This window comes from Suncus etruscus, chromosome 13 (assembly GCF_024139225.1).
Source record: "Suncus etruscus isolate mSunEtr1 chromosome 13, mSunEtr1.pri.cur, whole genome shotgun sequence".
Taxonomy (NCBI): domain Eukaryota; kingdom Metazoa; phylum Chordata; class Mammalia; order Eulipotyphla; family Soricidae; genus Suncus; species Suncus etruscus.
The window spans coordinates 21,757,169-21,778,576 of NC_064860.1; the positions used below are offsets into that span (position 1 = coordinate 21,757,169).

General features: G+C 33.9%; 2 non-coding genes and 1 pseudogene across 2 annotated transcripts; 1 reads left to right on the forward strand and 2 right to left on the reverse strand.

Moving 5' to 3' along the window:
* The window catches only part of LOC126025746 (transforming protein RhoA-like), a 55,059-nt pseudogene that overhangs the window by 26,950 nt on the left and 6,701 nt on the right, over positions 1 to 21,408 (reverse strand).
* Positions 19,419 to 19,550, forward strand: LOC126026409 (small nucleolar RNA SNORA51). The gene has a single exon (XR_007501695.1). It is a non-coding gene; the product is annotated as a small nucleolar RNA SNORA51 (small nucleolar RNA).
* On the reverse strand, positions 20,523 to 20,629 carry LOC126026683 (U6 spliceosomal RNA). The gene has a single exon (XR_007501906.1). It is a non-coding gene; the product is annotated as a U6 spliceosomal RNA (small nuclear RNA).

Here is a 21,408-nt window from a genome sequence, read left to right on the forward strand (position 1 = left end):
TTCCATTGTGCTTTGGAGAAGTCACAAGTAATTGGACACTTTGGTTTCATGACTCTACAATATTTGCACTTATGGATCTTTTGGTTCAATTCAGTTTCTAGTTTCTGGATTGTTGGAAATATAAATGTACCCTAAATATTTTTAATATTTACAATTTAAAATTTTCTGTTACTCTTTTAGTGGAAAATCCTAATACACAGACATATTATTTTTTTTGTTTTGGTTTTTGGGTCACACTCGGCAGTGCTCAGGGGTTACTCCTGGCTATATTTTCAGAAATAAACTCCTGGCAGGCACGGGGGACCATATGGGATGCTGGGATTCGAACCAACCACCTTAGGTCCTGGATTTGCTGCTTGCAAGGCAAACACCACTGTGCTATCTCTCCAGCCCCCGGCATATGCATTTTATAATTTCTAGTCTCTTGAGTTTTGATTCTTCATTCAACTGAGTTTTTGTTTGTTTGTTTATTTTTGTCACACCCAGTTTTGTTGTCACACCTATCAGTGCCCACGTATTATCCTTGCCCTGCACTCAGGAGTCATTTCTGGCAGTGCTTAAGGGAACATATGGGATGCCAAGAATAGAACCCAGGGCTGGGAATGACCTATCTAAGATTGCTTCAGTCCTGAATTGAGTATTATAATATATTCTCTTATCTATTATTTAAACAACTTTATTTGAAAATTTGATAGAATTCATCACCACATTTTTCATTCTCTTAAAATATTATTGATATTTTTACATACTTTCTTTTGCTTTATTTTTTTGTCAATGTATTGAGGAATAAATGTTTATTTTTCATGTTGGTTATTTTAGGTAATTTGGTAATAAACAAATATATTCCATATAAGTTTCACTGGAAGTTTTAGTAATTTTTTAAAAACTTTCAGAGTTTTGTGGCTGGAGCAGTGGCACAGCCATAGGGTGTTTGCCTTACACGCTGCTGGCATAGGACAAACCACGGTTCAATCTCCCGGTGTCCCATATGGTCCCCCAAGCCAGGAGCAATTTCTGAATGCATAGCCAGGAGTAACTCCTGAGTGTCACCAGGTGTGGTCCAAAAACCAAAAACCAAACCAAACCAAACCAAACCAAAACAAAACAAAACCAAAAAGTTTGCAGAGTTTTTAAAATATTATTTCACATAATATTTTTCAGTTTTTTAAATTAATTACCTCTGATGAATAAATAATAATGTGACAGTACACTATGGTACAATATTTCTCTTGGGACAAACTATACAATAAATAGAGCCTGAAAAATAAAGAACTTTTTTTTTCAAATCTAATCAAACTAAAGAATGGTTTAATGTTTTGGTTTCATTAAATGACTTAAAGAAACTTACATGGAGACTATATGATCTGCATATATAGAAAACAAAAATAATTTTGATATTTTGATATTTAATCTCATCAAAAAATACAACAATACATGTATTTCCAATCTTGAACAATAAAGTCTGGATTGATTTTTGCCTTTGCAAAGAGATCTTTAACAACAGAAATAGATGTTAGTGTATTTACACCTAGCAAATGTGATTGTACATGTTCATTTTTAGGAAATTAAGCAAAAAGATTGTTTTATTTGCTGTAAGGAGACATGGCTGTAAATATTTCAGAAGATAAATGAAGAGAATTAGAATAGAAAACAAGATAGAACATTTTGTCAAATCAAAATTGAAAGCAGTAGCCTGCAAATTGAATTTTTTTATAATAGCTTACAGTTCACCTTTATCTTTGTTACAAATATTATAATATATACTTTATGACATCATATATTTTAAGTATTGGTGTTTCTGCTATTTTAAAAATAACATCTTCTTTGTTGTTTCTGTTCCACAAATCATTGTTAAGTATGAAAACACCATTTTCTTAAGGATAAGCTTTTCCACAGAGAAAATATTAGCCATCAATGGTCATTATAGATAGAGAGTGAATTATACTTTCAATTTTCAAGTCAGGTTCAAATGGGCCTGGAGTTGTGGTTTTGAACATGCTATAGGTCCTAATCACTCCTTAGAGCACAGTGGTTCTGAGCTGCAAAAATATACAGTTTAGCTCCTTTAGTTTATTTTCTTTCCAGTGACAAAGAATAAATTTATAAATGAGAAAAAAGAATAATACCACATCAGCAAATCAGAATAGTATCTTTTATGTCATGTTGAATAATGCATCATAATTAAGAAATCTCTATCCCCAGAAACTGAATATAATTTTTCTCATAATTAATTTTCATAGAGAGATGGTATTTCATTTCTGATCAGAAATTGCAAATTGATGATTCTCATCTCCATTGAAGGAGAAACTATAAAGTATTAGTTTCCCTTGTACCAGGTTCTTAAGCAAATTGAAATATCTGTTACACGAAGTTCTAAAAGGAGATGTAGCACAGATGTAGTACTCCATGTTTAAAGCTAAAAGCACAAAATTGGAAGGGACTATTTAACCTCTTACAGAGCGTATCTGTTGAGTGGCTAGTATTCTTGGAAGTCTAATTTATTAATTGTTTAATATCATTACACAACTCTTACCACTATAAGTATGTAATTTTTGATATAATTTTTCCACACCAGAACAGTGAGTGTTAGAGAGGCACACTTACTTATTAGATGTAACTGTAAGTCCTGTAGAAGACATTTCAACAAAGAAAGTATGACTAAAAATTCATGCTTGAGCACTATAATTCATGGTCCAGAACATGTTTCGAACAGTCACACTGCAACCTTCTCTTATCTCAATTGCATTTCTCTACTATGGCATTTTTCAAAGAAGTAGACTAAACAATTCAGAAATTCATATTGAACAATAAATATCCATAAGTAGCTAAAGCAAGTAATCCCTATAAAAAAGAAGATAGGAGGAATCACCTTCCCAAGTTCAAATTGTACTATAAAGCAGTAGTCATTAAAACAGCATGGTTCTGGAATAAAGAAAGACCCTCAGATTACTGGAACATAATTGAATAGTCTGAGACTGACTTATAAGTATTCAATTAACTAATATTTATACAGGGGCAAGGAATGCAAAGTGGGGGCAGGAGCAGTAGTGCCGCAGTAGGGTATTTGCCTTGCACATGGCTGACCTATGACAAATCGTGGTTCGATCTGGCATCTCACATGGTCCTCAGAGTCAGGAATGATTTTTGAACTTATAGCCAGGAGTAACTCTTGAGTATCACTGGGTGTGGCCAAAAAATGCAAAATGGAGTGAGAAAAGCCTCTTCAATAAATGGTGCTGGAAAACTCAGCTACATGCAAAATAGTGCACTCAAATTTCTACTCTTGATTGTTATGGAATTTGTTGCCAAATTTGCCATTTATTTTTCATGCTTAACTAGGGCTTATTGCTTTTTTTTTTAAACAAAACAAAACAAAAAGTAAAAAGAAAAAAAGAAGGGGAAAGAAAAATAAAAATGAGGGAAGACTATTATGGCATTTTTTTTTTTGTTTTTGCATAGGCACAGTAAGTATTGGGGATTTTATAATATATTAGCCTCAGATTTTTCTTGTTTCTCCACTCCTGAAGCAAATTGTCATGGTAACAACTACAGGCTCAGGACATGTTTATTATGAAACCCCAAGGTCATTTTATGGTGCCCGGAAATGTTGAGCTCAGTTGTGGCTGATTAAATCAGTCCTCTGTCATTAGAGATCTTGGTATTTACACAGATCCTAGAACAAAGTCTAAGATAAAGTCTTTCTTTATGATTCTAGAAGTTCTCCTTCATCATAGTTGTTGTAATTAGTTTTCAGTAATTAGTGACCTTGGTTTTTGTTCAGATCCTAGAACGAAGCCTAGTATAGTCTTTTTTTATGGTTCCAGAAGTTCTTTTCAGTCACGGTTGTCAAAGTCCGACCTCTGGAATTAGAGATCTTGGTTTTTGTACAAATTCTAGGCCAAATCCTAGACTAGGGTCACAGGAAGAGTTCTGCTCAGTCTCAGTGGTCAAAGTCAGTTTAGTGATCTTGGTTTTTGTACATATCAAAGAACGGTGTTTCTTCTGATTTTATTTTACCATTTGGTGATGAGGTAGGGCAACCTGCTCTTGGATCAAGTGTTGATGTTTTCATCAACAGGATGTCATAGCAAACTGCTGCAAATTAGTGCCATCGTGATATTAGCAACTCCCCAGGGAGATTCTGATATCTGATGCTATTGCAGGGAACTGTGTTGGTTCTACGGGTGGGATCTGGGTTTTTGGTTGGATGGTCTCTGTCCGATCACATGAAGTCTAAATTGAGTCCCTGTGACAAGATTTTAGGGTGGAAGATGACTCTGTATTACAAAATATATGGGTTCTTATTCCTAGTAAATAAGAGCTTGTTTCTATACATAAGATTTTCCTTTATTTAGTATGCCTATGCCAAAGGGAATTGTGTCATATTACATTGCAGGCGCTTTTAGGGGTAAGAATGATAGGCTATATATTTCCTATGCCCTGGTTTTGATCTGAGCTTTTATCCCAAGCTAGATTTTTTTCTTCTAGAATTTTTTAGCAAGCAGAACCAAACCAAGCAAAATTAAGAAATAATAATATAAAATAATAATGGAAAATGAAAAGATGGATGGAGAAGGCTACCTTTACTTTTGGAAATAAACACACTAAGACATAACTATTGGGCTGAAGAGATAGCACAGCTCTAGGGCTTTTGCCTTGCAGGACTGATGGAGGTTCAAATCCCAGCATATTATATGGTCCCCTGTGCCTGCCAGGAGCAATTTCTGAGCAGAGAACCAGAAGTAATCCCTGAACACTGCTGAATGTGATAAAAAAAGAGTTATAATTATTGAGGTATTAAACATACAGATAAAATATAGATATACTCATTAAGTATTTTGAGATATTTTTGGGGTGATGAGATCTAGGGCACCTTTTCATCCCACATAGTGGTCTTATTGAGTTTGAGAAATGGTCAAAACTATCTTTAATACCATGCACAGAATTTAAATCAGAATGGATTAAATGCCTTAATATCTTAGCTGAAATCATAAGATGCATAGAGGACAAAGTAAAACAATCCATGACATTGAAGCTAAAGGCATCTTCAAGGAAGTAACACTACTAATCAAGCAGAAGCAATCAAGCGGAAGTTAAGATAAACTACATTAAACTGAAAAGCTTCAGCAACTCAAAGGAAACAGTGCCTAGGTTACAAAGACTACCCAGGGAAAGGGAAAAACCATATACCAATACCCATCACATGGGAGGTTAATATATAAGATATACAAAGCACTGAATTTAACTAGGAAAATATATGCTAATCTCACACAAAAATGGGGATTAAAAAATAACATTCCTTAATTTGGAAATACAGATGGCTAATAAGTTCATGATAATATGTTCCACATCATTGATCATCAGGAAGATTTAAATCAAAACACCAAGGGCTATCATCTCACACCACAGACTGGCACACATCACAAAGAACAAGAAAAAACAGCACTGGTGTGTATGTAAGGAGAAAGGGTCTCTTATTTGCTGCTGGTGGAAATGCACACTGTTCCATCCTTTTTGGAAAACAATATGGATGGTCCTCAAAACAGCTAAACATTGAGCTTCCAGATGATCCAGCATCACAACTCTGAGGGATAACCCTTGGAACACAAAAACACCGTACCGAAAAAACCTCTGTATTTTTACTTGCAACAGTCAGAATCTAGAAACAGTACATGTGCACTAGTTTTAATGAGTGGCTAAAGAAACTGTGATATGTCTACACAATGGAATTTATGTAGCTATCAAGGAAAATGAAGTCATAAAATTTGTTTATACATGAATATATATGGAAGATATTATGCTGAATGAGAGGGATAGACAGAGAAAAATCTCACTTATTCATAGGAAATATATAAAAATAATATGGTATTTTTATCTTTCTTTTATCTTGTAGACACAATGTTTTGCAAAATTGTGAATGAAACGGAATCATGCATAATACTCTATTTAAGCTCTCAGTTCTTGTCCAAAGTGATCATTCCCAACTGTCATTGTCTTAGAGGCCCTTTTTCTGTCCTAAGTGCACTTCCCCTCTATTTGTTAAAAGCTTCCAACTATGGACTAGTCCTCTATCTTCATCGCTATTGTCTCTGGATATTATTGCCATTACTTTTATGTCTCCCAAATTACTGCTCTTGTTTTATATCTATCCCTCTGCCTTTGTATTATTAAGTATTATACTATGCATAAAACTTAACATACCCATCCATGTTTTAGCACATATCATGACTTCATTTCTTTTAATAACTGTGTAGTATTCCATTTTGTAGACATAACACAGATTGTCTTTATACATTTATTTATTTTCAGGCATATAGGTTGTTTTCAGATTCTAATTATTCTTAATTGTGCAGAAGTTAACATAGAGTTTCAGAGTGATTTTCTGCATTGTTTTACTGGGTCCTTAATCTGTTTTCCTAGGAGCAGTATTGTTACATCATATTGGAGTTTAATTTATATTTTGAGGAATATCCATATTTCTTTCCAGAAAGGCTGTTTTAGTTGCACCAGCAGTGACTGACAAGACCCTTCCCCCACTCCTACATCTGTGCCAGCACTGGTTATTCCTATTTTTTTCTATGTGTGTCAGTCTATGATGTAAATAAATATATTAGCAATTCCTAAAATAAATAAGGAACAGTACATATTTGAATATCTTAAGCAATCTTTGGGAAAATATGATCAAAGGAAGTACTTTTCCAACTTAACACTGTACTATAAACCATTAGTTATTAAAACATCATGTTATTGGAATAAAAAAAGAACCTCATATCAATGGGATAGACTTAAATATCTTGAGACTGACCCTCATCCTGAGACTGACCTTCTAATAAATGAGCAAGAAATATGAATTGGAACAAGGAACATCTCTTTAACAAGTGGTATTGGGAAAACTGATAACATGTGAAAAAGTAAACTCAGATCTTTCTTAAATGGCATGAACAAAAATCAAATCAAATTGAATTAAATACCTTAATATTTAGTAATAGTCAGACCTGAAATCAGTTCTGTAAATAGAGAAAAATATAGGTAGAACTCTCCATAACATTGAAGCTAAAGGCATCTTTGAGGATTAAACATCATTGACAAAGCCAGTAAAGCAAAAATAAATTGGACTACATTAAACTAAGAAGCTTCTCCACCTCACAGGAAATGATACTAATATACAAAGACTGCCTATAGAGTAGAAGAAACTATTTATCCAATTCCTATCTGATAAAGCATTAATTTCTAAGATATATAAGGCACTGGTAAAGCATAACAAGAAAAAAAAAAACAACTAATTACAACCAAAATGTGAAAAAAAAAAGATGAAAAGAAAGTTCCACAAAGAAGAAATACAGATAGCCAAAAGGTACACCAAAAAATGATCCACATCTTTAATCATCGGAAAGATGTAAATGAAAACAGCACTCTTACATTACAGAGATTGTCCATAACAATTTTTGAGGGCTCACAACCATTAGGTAATGTGATACCATTAGGAAGTCCTAATCTACTCTGCATGACCTAATCCAATGCCAAGGTGAAGAATGCAAAGCTGGGTATCAGAATTCTCTTCCATACACATACAAGGCAAATAAATAGCACTGAGGATAGCAGGGTAAAGTTTTCTTACAATGACTGATCCTTCAGGTCTGAACTGCCTCTGCTGACTGGGTCATGAACTCATCCACACCCCCACACTGAGTTCAAAACACTATTTTATAAAGCTGTGTGTTTTGAGGAACAGTTTTTTCTTCCTTTGTAGACTTACAGGGATGAAAATCGGTTGAATGATATGTAACCTGCCCTTTCAAACCTCTTCAAGGACCCTGGGGAAATCCAGCCATCTGGAATTTGCTGTCATGCTGTGTTTTCTGCAGGTTTGTTTAACTTTTAATCTCACCAGTCACATCTATATTGTTTTTTCTGTGCATAATTTTTACATTATAGTTCCTTTTAAAAACAATGGTATGAAATTGCCCAACTTAATCACAGATACGACTGAGAAAAACTCAAGGTTTTAAAGCTATTTTCTCCTTCCTCTACTTAAAAACACTTTTATTTCTTTTCTTTTACTGCAACAAAGTCATTGCATAGAAATCAGAACCCATTCTCAACAAGAGTGCAGTAAAAATATAGAGAAAGATTCAGAATTCATTATGACTCACCAAAATAACATGAATTTGTTTGTTTTCTCCATAATTTTAGCAGTTTCTGATGTTAGTAAAAGATAGCCTATTAAATATAGAACCAGATCTGATTGGGCATTTAAAAATTACTGGGTTTCTTTTCTATTTATGATCATTCCTTCTTAATGATTTTAATTATAAAGACTTATTCCAATAGTTTCCTGACACCTCCACTATAATTAGGGGAACTGTACATAGTCTTACTGCCTGCTAGCTCATATTATGTCCTATGTTATAGTTACTCTACAGCCATTTCTATGCTTGCCCCAAGCACACATCTGCATAGCTTACTATTGTTTTTCTTTGCATCCTGGTTTCTCTCTGAATTTTGTTTACAACATCGCAAAATTATTACTTTGAAGCCGGAATGATAGCACAGTGATAGGGTGTTTGCCTTGTGCATGGCTGACCTGGGAGGGAACAAGGTTTGATTCCCAGCATCCCATATGGCCCCTTGAGCCTGTCAAGAATGATTTCTAAGTGCAGAGTCAGGAGTAACCTCTGAGCACCAATGGTTGTGGCCCAAAGAACAAGCAAAATTATTTCTGAGAATAGTCAATGATCTGTTATCTAAATTATAATTAGAATTCTACACTATTCTAGAAAAAGAACAACAATTATTTGAAAGAGGCTTTATTAAGTATGAAACAACTTAAGTAGATAAAAATGTTCACTACCACAGGGTGGAGAATGGCTTCAAGGAGAGGGAAAATAGGATCTGGATATCTTCCCAGCAGGAATAAACTAATAGTTTATAAATATTCTAGTAATTTTTCAGAAGCCATACATATTCACAATAGAGAACAATAAGCATAGGAAACTGAAGAATATATGAAGAATATGCCTTATATGTAAAGAAAAAGGTGTAAAAATATCCTCAGATATGTGTGTTTAGTATGGTGATAATGACCAAGGAGCTAAGGTTGATATGGGGACTACTAATCAAGCTCTACTGACCATAGTGTCTGGGTCATGAGTCTGGGAAGGGCCCTATATATTCTCCTCTGAACATATAAATCTTCTGAAATGCATCAGGGCTCTTTCTTCTGGGGTAGAGGTGGTCACAATTCCAAAGAATAAACCTAAGGCCAGTTATTTTAGCTTTCCCCAACCCCAAAGATTTCTTATCCAACTCAGGTTTAATCTTTGGTACCACATATGGTCCCAGAGCCCACCTCAGGACTGTTCCCTGAACAAAGAACAGGGACTATTCCACATATTCTATCTGTGACCCCCCAAACAAACAAGCTGCCAATAGACTCAGACAAGACACCATGAACAATAATCCATTGAGTTCAGTGTTAATATGAGTGATGAGGAATACTTTCTGAAAGAGCTCATTATAGAGAATCAGGTTACAAATTTGGGATATGAAGAATTTCAGTAGCATTGAGTATTACAGAAAGCACTGTATAAGATTAAGTGGAGGAATAAATTAGAAATAAATAATAAAATAAATAAATAAAATCTAAAAATAAGTCATTAATAGACTTGAGAAAACATTTTGAGAGTTATGTGATTCTAGTAGGAAAGTTGAGATGAGTTTAATTAATATCACAGAAAGTGAAAGAGAGAAGAGACTGTGACCTTGGTCAAAGACATAAAAATCAAAGACTTCTCAAACCTGTTGGAAGAACTGAATATACAAACCTATGAAGGTAAGAGAAGACCCATGGATCAACGTGCAAAGACTCTTAACATCTTCTTAGTAGAAACTCCATTGGTCAGGAGATATTTGGAATGATATTCAAAAACTGAAAAATATGCCAGTTAAAATAGTTTAACTAATACATCTAGATTTTACATATAAAGGAGAAATAAAACTTTCCTAGTTAAAAGCTTGAGATGTTTACTGTCACTTGACGTACCCTAATATAAATGTTAAAACAACTCTTTTAACTTCATTGTTTAAGACTATAACAGTGACAGAGAAATATTAAGGAGTTAAAACACTTTCCTTGTATGCAGAAAATCTCTGATTCCCATCACCACATATGGTTTTCTGAGCACTGTCACTGATCTCAGAGGCAGGAATAATCCCTGAACATGGCCAGTATTATACTAAAACTCAAAAAATAAAGAATATTATTAGGGGCCGGAGAGATAGCATGGAGGTAAGGCGTTTGCCTTTCATGCAGGAGGTCATCGGTTCGAATCCCGGCGCCCCATATGGTCCCCTGTGCCTGCCAGGAGCAATTTCTGAGCATGGAGCCAGGAAAAACCCCTGAGCACTGCCGGGTGTGACCCAAAAACCACACACACAAAAAAAAGAATATTATTAATAGAATAAAAACATTTCAGTTCAATTTCAAAATAGAACCCCAAATACTAGGTTGTAAAATAAAGGTTGATAAAAAAGAAACAATCAAAATAAATTTTATATCCCTAATTTGCTATAATTCTATTAAGTATAAGAATAATTTATTATAACAAAATATTGAAGTATAAAATAAAAATTATAGAAACTGAGTTAGAGAGTACAATTGCTTTTCATACAATGAAGTCATATTTGGAACCTAGCAACACAGATGTTCCTCCACTTTGCAATGAATGATCTCTGAGCAGAAAAAAGAGTAGGCCTTGAAGTCAATTGTGTGTGGCCCCCAAAAGCAAATCAAAAGTGATGGCAAAGTAGGATGGTATTATTAAAAAATTATTATTTCAAATATGAAACATTCTATACATTCTCTATTGGACTGCAAAATTGTTGCTGTCACTATGGAAAACCAAACATTTTTTTTTTTGGACCACATCCTGTGATGCTCAGAAGTTACTCCTGGCTATGTGCTCAGAAATTGCTCCTGGCTCTGGGGACCCTATAGGAACCTGGGGGATCAAACCAAGGTTGGTCCTAGATAGTCTGCATGCAAGACAAACGCCCTACCACTATGCTATCACTCTGGCCCTGAAAACCAAACATTTCTAAAACAATACAAAATAGATCAAACCTAAGAATATAAACAATTGATAATAAATATGAAATTATAAAAACTCATTACACATCTAGGTTTGAAGTTTTCACAAAAAAGTAGGATAAAGAATATGTTATACATCATAATTTTTAATACTTGGCTATACAAATGATGAAGTCTTGCCATTTGTAACATGTATTTTGTGGATTATTCTAGGAGAAAAAATAAAGCAGAAGTAAAAAGGCAAATATATGGTTTTAATCACATGTAGAGGATAATAATTTAAACAATTTCAAGAACCTATCTATTTAAAAGTATTGTCTTTTCTTGGTGAATCAGGGAAATGAATTGTATATTATTTTGCATATTTAAAACTTTACATATATATTTTATTTATATATTTTCTGATGCTCAGGGGTTACTCCTGGTTAAGCACTCAGAAATCACCCCTGGCTTGGGGGGACCATATGGGACGCCAGGGGATCGAACCGCGGTCCTTCCTTGGTCCTTCCTTGGCTAGCGCTTGCAAGGCAGACACCTTACCGCTAGCGCCACCTCGCGGGCCCCAAAAATTTACATATATTAAATTACAAATATTTATGTTCATTTTAAATGAATTGTGCATATATAATTTCTGACTTTTTAGGGTGTAATTATTCATTTGATAACTTTTTTCTTGACATTTCTATACATTTAGCATCTGACATATTAATAAACCTTCAATCAACTTTTTTGGATATAGCCTCTATTTTCAAGTTAAGGTAAAGGAAAACAAATTATATGTTGGTTTTTCCATAAATAAATAAGATAGAACAGGAATTTATTCTTATGTTGTTTCTGTTGAGTTTATCAAAGACTTCTATTTTCATCTGTTCACATTCCTTGAGTACTTTTTCTATTGCCTGATCGTTTGTCTTAAGGTTCTTTTCCAGTTTCTTCTGCTGTGTTGAGTTTTCCTGCTTTTCATCTTGAGCACGCCGATTCTGTCCTCAGCTGCTGTTACCCTGCTGGTGAGGCCATCCACTGAGGTTTTCAATTGAGCTACAGTGTTTTTCAGGTCTGTTATTTCAGTTTAGAGTTTTCTGATTTCTGTCTTTGTGTTCTGTTCAGATAGATCTATGCTTTCTTTGAGTTCTACAAACATCTTCCATATTTCTATTCTAAACTCCTTATCTGAGAAGTTAATCAGATGGTTGGAATTTTTTAGGTTATCCGCACTATCCTCTTCATTCTCTGTTCATGGTGTTTGCCTGCAAGGTTTCCCCATTGTCATGCTTGTAGTGTGATTTTTTTCTGCGTGTTGTGGTGGGGTTCATTGGTTAGAAAGAGTGCGCAGCACGTAGCAAAGCAGAGCTAAGTGCTCTTCTGGAGCCTCTGGGAGAGCTATTTTTCTGGGCCCTTTTCAGCCCACTCCCAAGAGGTTCAGGAGACAGGACAGTAGAAAAACATGCACAGGCAACACTCACAGTTTCTCACAGTCGGGAACCATTGGGCGGGCATAGATATTCCCAGCCTGATGTCACAAACAGGGGACTTGCCTTTCTGCAGAATACTGCGGATAGCCAGTTTTCACAGTCGGACACAGTTCCTTGGCGTTCTGGCCCTTGGATGAACCTCTGGGAGAGCTGTTTTTCTGGGTCCTTTTCGGCCCACTCCCAAGAGGTTCAGGAGACAGGATAGTGGAAAAACACGCACAGGCAACACTCCAGATCAGGAATTTATTACATATGTCATTTTAAAAAGGGAATAGAGGAAAAGAGAGATGCTAAATCTACAAAAGAATTTCATAAAAATATATCCATAAGCCAAATACTACTTACTATATATACTCGAGTATAAGCTGGTCCCCCTAATTTTACCCTAAAAACTGGGAAATCTTAGTGACTTGAGTATAAGCTGAGTTGGAAAATGCAACTGCCACTGGTAAATTTCAAAAATCAAAATATATACCCCCAAACAATTATAGTAATTGAGAAATCAGTGGGTTAAATGATTTTTAATATTTATTGCTAAAGAAAAACTGTAAACTAGCATCAATAACTTTAAAACTTTAAAGTGCAAAAAACTGTAGCTTAACAGGTAATCAAGCTAAATCACAAAGTTTAAAATCCTTTTAAACAGCATTCCTCCACCTCCTCATCATCTGTATGACCAAACAGAAATTCAGCTGTATTTGATGTGAGTGTATAACATTATCATCATCACTGAGTTTGCAGATATAATCATCACTGCTGTCGGTATCATACAAAATGCAGAATATTGTGGGTTAAAGAGTTCAGTGCTATACAGTTAAGTTCAGCCGCCTACCTCTTTACCTTAGCAGGGACTTGTGGACTCAGCTGAAGCATCAACCCCTCCAGCAGATGACAGAAGACGACTAGAGACTACATGCACCTGTATAACCCGAGTAAAACAAGAGTTTTGTGCCGAAAAAACTCGGCTTATACTCTAGCATATAGGTATATTACTATGGAAATTATAAAGAAACCATGTCTTCCAGGTAAGCTGAACAGAGAATGCTTTTCTCTAGTATATAGAGTCTAAGTCGAGATTCAGAAAATATGAAATTATGTAATTTAATTAGGGATTGGTTATTTCCCAGGTTGAGAGGAAAGGCCTAGAGATATGAGAGTACATGGTCTCTAGGAATATAATTACAGAAACCTTCTGTAACTGTCACAATAGGAAAATGAACTAATAGGTAAAGACTAGTCTGTGGAGAAATGGTTTGCTAAACTAAATAATTGACAGTCTTTTTAAAACAATCTGAACCATCAGAGGAATTCAAAGTGGAAGTGATATGAATAATATCTTCATGATTTTCAATGATTAAATACATTTAAGAGATCCAACCTTTATCTAGGACTGTCTTCTCAAGGTCACTTGGCAAAGAAATGAATAGGCAGTCAAAATTCCATCTGTGTTCTATATCTTAAGCTACACACCGGTGTGTATTCTGAGCAGTTCAGAAGAAATTGCTCTTTTATTGCCATTTATCCAGAAAGGACAATGTTTCCTAAGAATAATTTCTTCTATTTTCAGAATTTCTCTTTCCTTTCCATTCTTTGGAGTTAAAATATTAGGACAATCATGTCCTTTGTAATCAGTTACTAGATGGCAACTCTAATTCTTAGCAAAACTTAGACCCATATGTTTTGTTTGTTTGATTTTTAGCACCACAATCTGTCTATTCAGTCCTTACTCCTGGCTCTCTCCTTACTGATAACTCCTGGTAGTTCAGGGACCATATGATATGTTGGGGATCAAAGCAGGAATGACCATGCCCAAAACAATTTCTTAATCCCAGTAATATCTCTCTAACCCTTAGTTTTTGGATGTTTAATTTGCAAACATAGTTATGCAGTTCTGAGAATAACTTGTGCAATTGAAAATGTATATTTATATCTTCAATGTGGAAATTGACTGTCAAGTAGAGGGAGAATATCATAAACAATGAACTAAATGGACCAGAGAAGTGGAGCTGCAGTAGGGCGATTGCCTCGCACATGGCTAACCAAGGACAGATCTCGGTTCAATCCCCTGGTGTCACATATGGACCCGCAAACCAGGAGCGATTTCTTAGCACATAGCCAGGAGTAATCCCCTGAGCATCACCGAGTGTAGGCCAAACGACATAAAAAACAAACAAACAAACAAAGAAAATTAACTAAATGTAATAGAGTGATTTCATTTCATGGGTAGTTGAATAAGAGGGCACAGAAAAAGACAATTGGATTGGTAGAAGAGGTCATAAGAAATCTAGTAAAATATGTAGTTTGATATAAATATTGACATAAATGTTGAATTAATTTGTTTTTTTTTTCTACCCACTTTCTAGAGAGAGGAACCATTTTGAGTAAACCATTGAGTTGAAGTAAGTAAAATAAATTTGGAGGTTGATATTCTCCCTAGGGAAGAACCAGTTATCTCTATGACTAGATTGTGCATAGAAATCTCTGACATGCAGGATGCAATTAAAGTAGTTTTGAAGATATCTGGAGGTACAGAAAAAAATGTTGGTCTAGAGAGAAAGTAGAGTAGTTAAGTAAAAAGGCACTTGTCTTTCATGAGGCTGACTAAGTTGAAATTTCTGGGACTCCATATGATCTTCTGAATCTGCCTAAAATATTCCTGGATACAGAACTAAGGGAAAACTCTGAGAACCAGAAAATATTTCCCCATAACAAAATAACAACAACAACAACAACAACCAAAAGTTATCTTGTTATTTGATAATCATTGGTGTTTGAAAAGTTGTAAATAAAATACACTTTTTTTGCATCTTTCTCATTTGGATCCAATTAACAAATAAGGCACCATGGTTGAACAGGTGAAACAAGCATCAGCTTTAATACTAACCCAAACATGATGTGGGTCACTAAGTGTTCTTTGTTTTTTTGTGCTGTATCATGAGGAGAGTGTAAAACAATTCAAGATGATAGGATCTAAACAAGATGATAAATTATGCTCACTGGCGCAATAGTATGACAGGTGGTTGCTTTATACATGGTCCTGCAGTCTCAGGGGAAAGTTTTACTTCTGAAGAAGTTTTACTTAGAAGAATAAAAATTAGAAGCATGAACCAAAATATAATTTATTATTTTATTTTACCAGAAGTAAGTTTTCTGTGGGAGAAAGAAAACTAGATTCAAAGAAATCACCTAATAACAAAGCATGTGTTCTTTGTTGTACAAATAATCTTTTTGGTCAGATGAACACCCCAGCCTATTTCTTAGCTCAGGATACACACACACACACACACACACACACACACACACACACAAACACAGTTCAATAGTTCTAGATCTTCCTGGCTTATATTGATTGCAACTATTCCAGCTTTCTAGATGTGGGAATGTATCTTGACTTCTTCAGTTTGGAAAAATTCTCAGTCTCATGAATTCTTCAAATAATAATTCTGCCCTTTTCTCTCTATAGACATGTAAATTCTCCCTTTCTTTCTAGGTAAACTTATTCCTTTCTAATTTAACTGATCTTTCTGATTTTAATTTAATTTAATTTTGTCTCTCCTTGTATTCTAAAGTAGCATATAGAATATGGATTTCTATATGTATATTCTATATTTGTATACAGAAAAATACTTATTAAATGTCACTTTGTAAAATGTTAAAAAGTCACTTGTACTCTCCCACACTGAATTTTTCTTATTTCTCTGTTACATATATATACCATAAAATATATATTCATTTGCTGTGGATTACACACTGCACTTTCTGACTTATTCCATAATAAAAAGTGGTATCTATTCTGGCTCACTTGTCACACATTTCTCTCATTCTTCCATTTCTTCCATTGACCTTTGTATGTTTATATTTAATATATTGAATGATGTATCTTACTTGAAAGAAAGCCAGTTAAATTCTGGTACATATGTATGGCACACTTACATAACATGAAAAGTATTGCTTATGCTTTTCTCCAACTTGGATCTGTCAAACTTGGAAAATCTTAGTCTATCCATATATTTATAGACATTTAATTTTTATTTTTGCTTTCATTTCTGTGATTACTAATGAGATTAAACAATATTTTATCTTTGTTGGTTACAAGGATAATTTTGCTTATGAACATATTAAGATTTTACCAAGTTTTAGTGGGCTATCCTATCATCATTTTTTGTGAACATGAGTCAAAAGTTTTATGAAAAACAACAAAAATGGACATTAGAGAAGAAAATATAGGTCTGTGTCACCTTGATCCAGGCATAGGAAAGAAATTTCTAAATAATATAAAAATATTTTATGTAAAGAAAATGAATGTTATATTAAACTTAAAAAAACTTTTTACCAGATACATTGTATTATAAAAACTATACATAGAAAATGACATTTGAAACTAAAAAGATAAAGTAAATGATTCACACGTTAAATAGTTCAATGGGTTGACATCAGTCAGTTAAAAAACCTGAAATCCAAGCAATATTTCATTTTCAGGAAAGAGAAAAAAAGGGAATTAAGGATAACAAGACATAATATTTAATGTCTTGTAAAACTAAAATTGGAGTCAAAATTTGTTTACTGGATTACTTGTTATTTTTTATTGTATATTTTATTTATGTCAGTGAACTAGTTTTAGTCTTTGTGTCTATAATTTGCACAGGAAAGTCATTTTGGGGAGAAAAAGAGAGATATCAGTAATAGAGCTATTATAAAGTCTGTTCATACTTTCATCAAGGCTTACTAAAGATTTGCCTTCATTTTTAAAATTCCAGTTTTGCACTCTTTCCTTTAAATTATATTCATTTTGAATCATATATAAAAATATATCCCAAACATTTTCTCTAATAATTGTATTATTCTGTGATATTTACATATATACATACATATATACATATACATATTTACATACATATATGTATATATGTGTCCATAAATTTATACTGGCAATAGTAAAAATGAATATTATTTTATATCTTATACAATAATATTAATATCTCAGTAACACATATTATATTGTTTTGATTATAAATATTTGTCTTATGTCTAATAGAGCATTTTGTTACCTTGATGGTTCCTTAAAACCAGTGTCTCTAGTTCCCCTTGCCTTTAGGCAATGGATTTATCTTTGTTCATCTATACACAGAAAGAATATGGTAGGTATTATGGAGGGAAGATTTATGCTCAATACACACCATATATTGAGTCTCTAATCCTCAGAGTAAATTTCTTTCCCTTTTAGTTGGAAGTCTTCATAGGACCCAAGAACCACACCCAGTGATACTTGGCCAATTAGGTCAATGATTAAGTTCTAAGATGCAGTGCTGTTTGTGACAGAAGGCTCAATCTCACCAGAGTTGCCCAGGCCATGCAAAGGGCCTTCTAATGCCACACCAAGTGATGCTTGGAGGACTCAAGGGAGTCTCAGGGTCTCAAGTGATAGTCAGGAGACTATATGCTACTAAATAGCAAAACCATGTATCCCAATCAATATTTTCTTCCCTGTCCATCAGTGTGATACATTATAATAAGGTGGGAGCTTTGGAGACTGATTTGGTTACAATGATATAGTGACTTTGTAAGATTTAGAAAAAAATGATTTCTCTCTCATGGTGTTAGAGCAAGAAGTTTGAGGTCTATAAACCTGGGAAGGAGGTATTATCAAATATTTTTAATGCTGTTAAAACTATGAAAAAATAATACTAATATTTCTTTATTTAAATAATATGGTCTAGGTATTTTGTTACAGCTGTCCAAATTGAATATAGTATTGGGGAAAATACAAGCCCACCAATGAATCTGCATCCTAATTCCTAACTTGGCAACAAATAATAATATAAGATAAAAAAGAATTGTGATGGCAGAGTTATTAGGATTGACAAAAGAAAAAAAATGATCCTAAGTTTTCTGAGTGCATCCAGTTTAATCACAACGGATAATAAAAGAATCAGAAAAGAAAACTAAGGTAATGTGATGTGAAACTTTAAGTTATTCTTGTTGAATTTGAGTCAGGAAGAACTGGCCACTAACTAACCAAATTAGATTAATAAGCATCTTTGCCCCTAAAACTGTGAAATGAGACTGGAATCTTGACACCTGGGTTCAAAGTAGGGAGTTTAGTATTGAATTTTCATATACAAAAGTCAGACAATGAACTTCATTTGTTGAGTAAGTTTTAAACTGTTAACTTACAGGAATGCTTTGCAGCAACTATAGAAAATCAACAGAGGTCATATTCTTTTTTGAGCTTGTCTCTCCTTTTCTTTCCTCTCTTGTATTTATTTCATAGACCATGACCATATTTTAGGGCAAAGGGAAATATTTGAAACAAAAGTGACACATATCTTAATTGGGAAGCATGAAAATTCATTTGTAGCACATCTTTTGGAGTCATGAAATGTATTACTCAGCTATTATGCTCTTTGGTGTATACTTCATTTTGCAGCTCCTTGTTAATTTGGTCTTTCTGACTGGGTGTATCAGGTACTGAAGGCAAAACTTCTTTCTTATTGTTTTTCTTGAACACAGAGATATTTATTTTTAAAATATTCTACATGATTTTTTAAATTTAGTAAGAAATATTAATTTAATCACTTCTAAAATGTAATATTAAATATATTTTCTATTTAAGATGTATTTCCTGACATGAAGCTCACCACAGGGATTGTTTAGTGCAGTCACAGAAATAATTACACTGAGTACTGTCATAACAAAATGTGACTGAATGTGTGAAGTAGAAAGCCTGTCTAGAGTATAGGCCATTGTGGAGTGGAGAGGAAGGAACACTTGGGATATTGGTGATGGGAATGTTGCACTGCTGAAGGATTTTATATATATATATATATTAAAAAAAAAAGAAAAGAAAAGAAAGATAAGGCCTATCAATGTTTACCACAGGCTGTGTTCTTTACACTGACTGTATAGAAAGAGGAGGTACAGTAAATGATCCCTATAAAAACCTGAAACCAGGCCTTTTGCCTGATCTGTATTGTGAATGGGGGACAACAAAATAAGATGTATTTCTTCAAATTTTTCTTTTACTAGATGGATGAACTTGAGTAGAGTTTTTTCACTTATGCTAACAATTACCTAAAAATCCATTCCATTGGTTTGAAGGCCCAATTAAGTCTCTTTTGTTCTTTATATAACTTCTCTTAAAATGTTTTAAAACTATACACTTTCTAACTCTTCATGACACAGACATATCCAATTACAATAATTGCCTCATGTGAAACCTTCCTACTAAAACTTTAATACATTATTGATATTATTTTACCCTCTTTAATTTTTTATTTATTACAACTTTGCAAATAAATCTTTGTCATCAAAGGTTTTTTCACCATTGGTCTGGTTATGAACAATGTATTAAGAACATGATATTGTCTCTAAGGTTCCTCGGCATGGGTCACCCCATCCCGACACCCTGCTTTCAGTCATTTTTCTTTTGGTGCTAATTACCCACTTGGTTGTAGTAACAACTCAAACATCTTTCTTTTGAAAACTCATCAAAAGCAGCTCAACTCTGGTTCTTTTCTTTTTCTCTTTCATATCTGTCTACTCTTGTTCTCTTCAAACCTAATATTGTCTCCTAAGGAATTTTCTTTCTGACATTTTAACAAGATTGTTCTCCTCTATAATTCTTTTATGTCCACACTGCTTCACACCTCCTGTTTAGAATGTAGTACTAAAAACTATGTTTATGTTCTTTTTAAAGAAAATTAAGTTATTCCTCAATTTTATAGGAAAATCTCATTTGCAGAGAGCTGACCTGGCACATATGTTTTCAGTGCTCTTCATCACTTTTGTTAACAATCATCTCAGGTGAATTTTATTTATTGTACCCAAAGAAATAGCATGTTCCTTTATACCCAATAATTAAATATTTTGCAGTTTTTAAAGGTCTGTCATTATAGGTTGGTGTCATATTCTAGGTCTCTAAAATCTAAATTAAGGGTAGAATTATATGACTTATTATTATTTTTAATATGGAACGCTTCACGAATTTGCGTGTCATTCTTGTGCAGGGGCCATGCTAATCTTCTCTGTATCGTTCCAATTTTAGTGTATGTGCTGCCGAAGCGAACACATGACTTATTATTTTTAAAGCCAAGTTGTATTGTAAAATTGAAACATTTAGCCATGGACCAACTGCATAAATCTCATAGCTTAGTTCATACCTTTAGGTGTCTTTCTTAGCTGTAAATGGAATAATAACAACAGTAAGGAAGGTATTACAGTAGATAACCTAAAGCCTCTTATTACTCAAAACATTCATAGAAGAAAAATCTGGTTAATTCATATCACTTTTAATTTTGTTTAAGCAAGATAGTAATTTAAGTAATTTAATAAAGATAACCCAAAACTTAACTGTGTCACAAAGATGTCAACATAAGCAAATATTTCCTTACTTATATAAAAATAATAACTATTTAAGAATAAAACACCTCTGAGAGAATCTTAGAACACAGAAGTTAGGTTGCAACTTGACTCACTCTCACTTCAGTGGCTAATACATACTTCATTAGAAGGGTCAGATATGACACTCCATAGAGTGCATCAGCCTTTCCCCTGTATTATCAAAGGTCTCCTCCTAACCACTGTTTCAAAAGAAATGATGTGGGTGCACATAATCCTTAAATCTGAGGGTTCACTAAGAACAAGTCATCCAGGCAAGAAATTTCTGGGATCAGTTTCTAGGAAATGAATTTTGGAGTCAAGTAAGCAGAGACTATAGGACCCAAGCAATTGAAATATCTCATGTCATTGAGTTAGAATGCAATACATTTCTTCCTGTCGGATTCCCTTCACTAGACCAGAATTGTTGTGATAGCAAAAGAGCAGGCATCAGAGAACAATATATTTTCA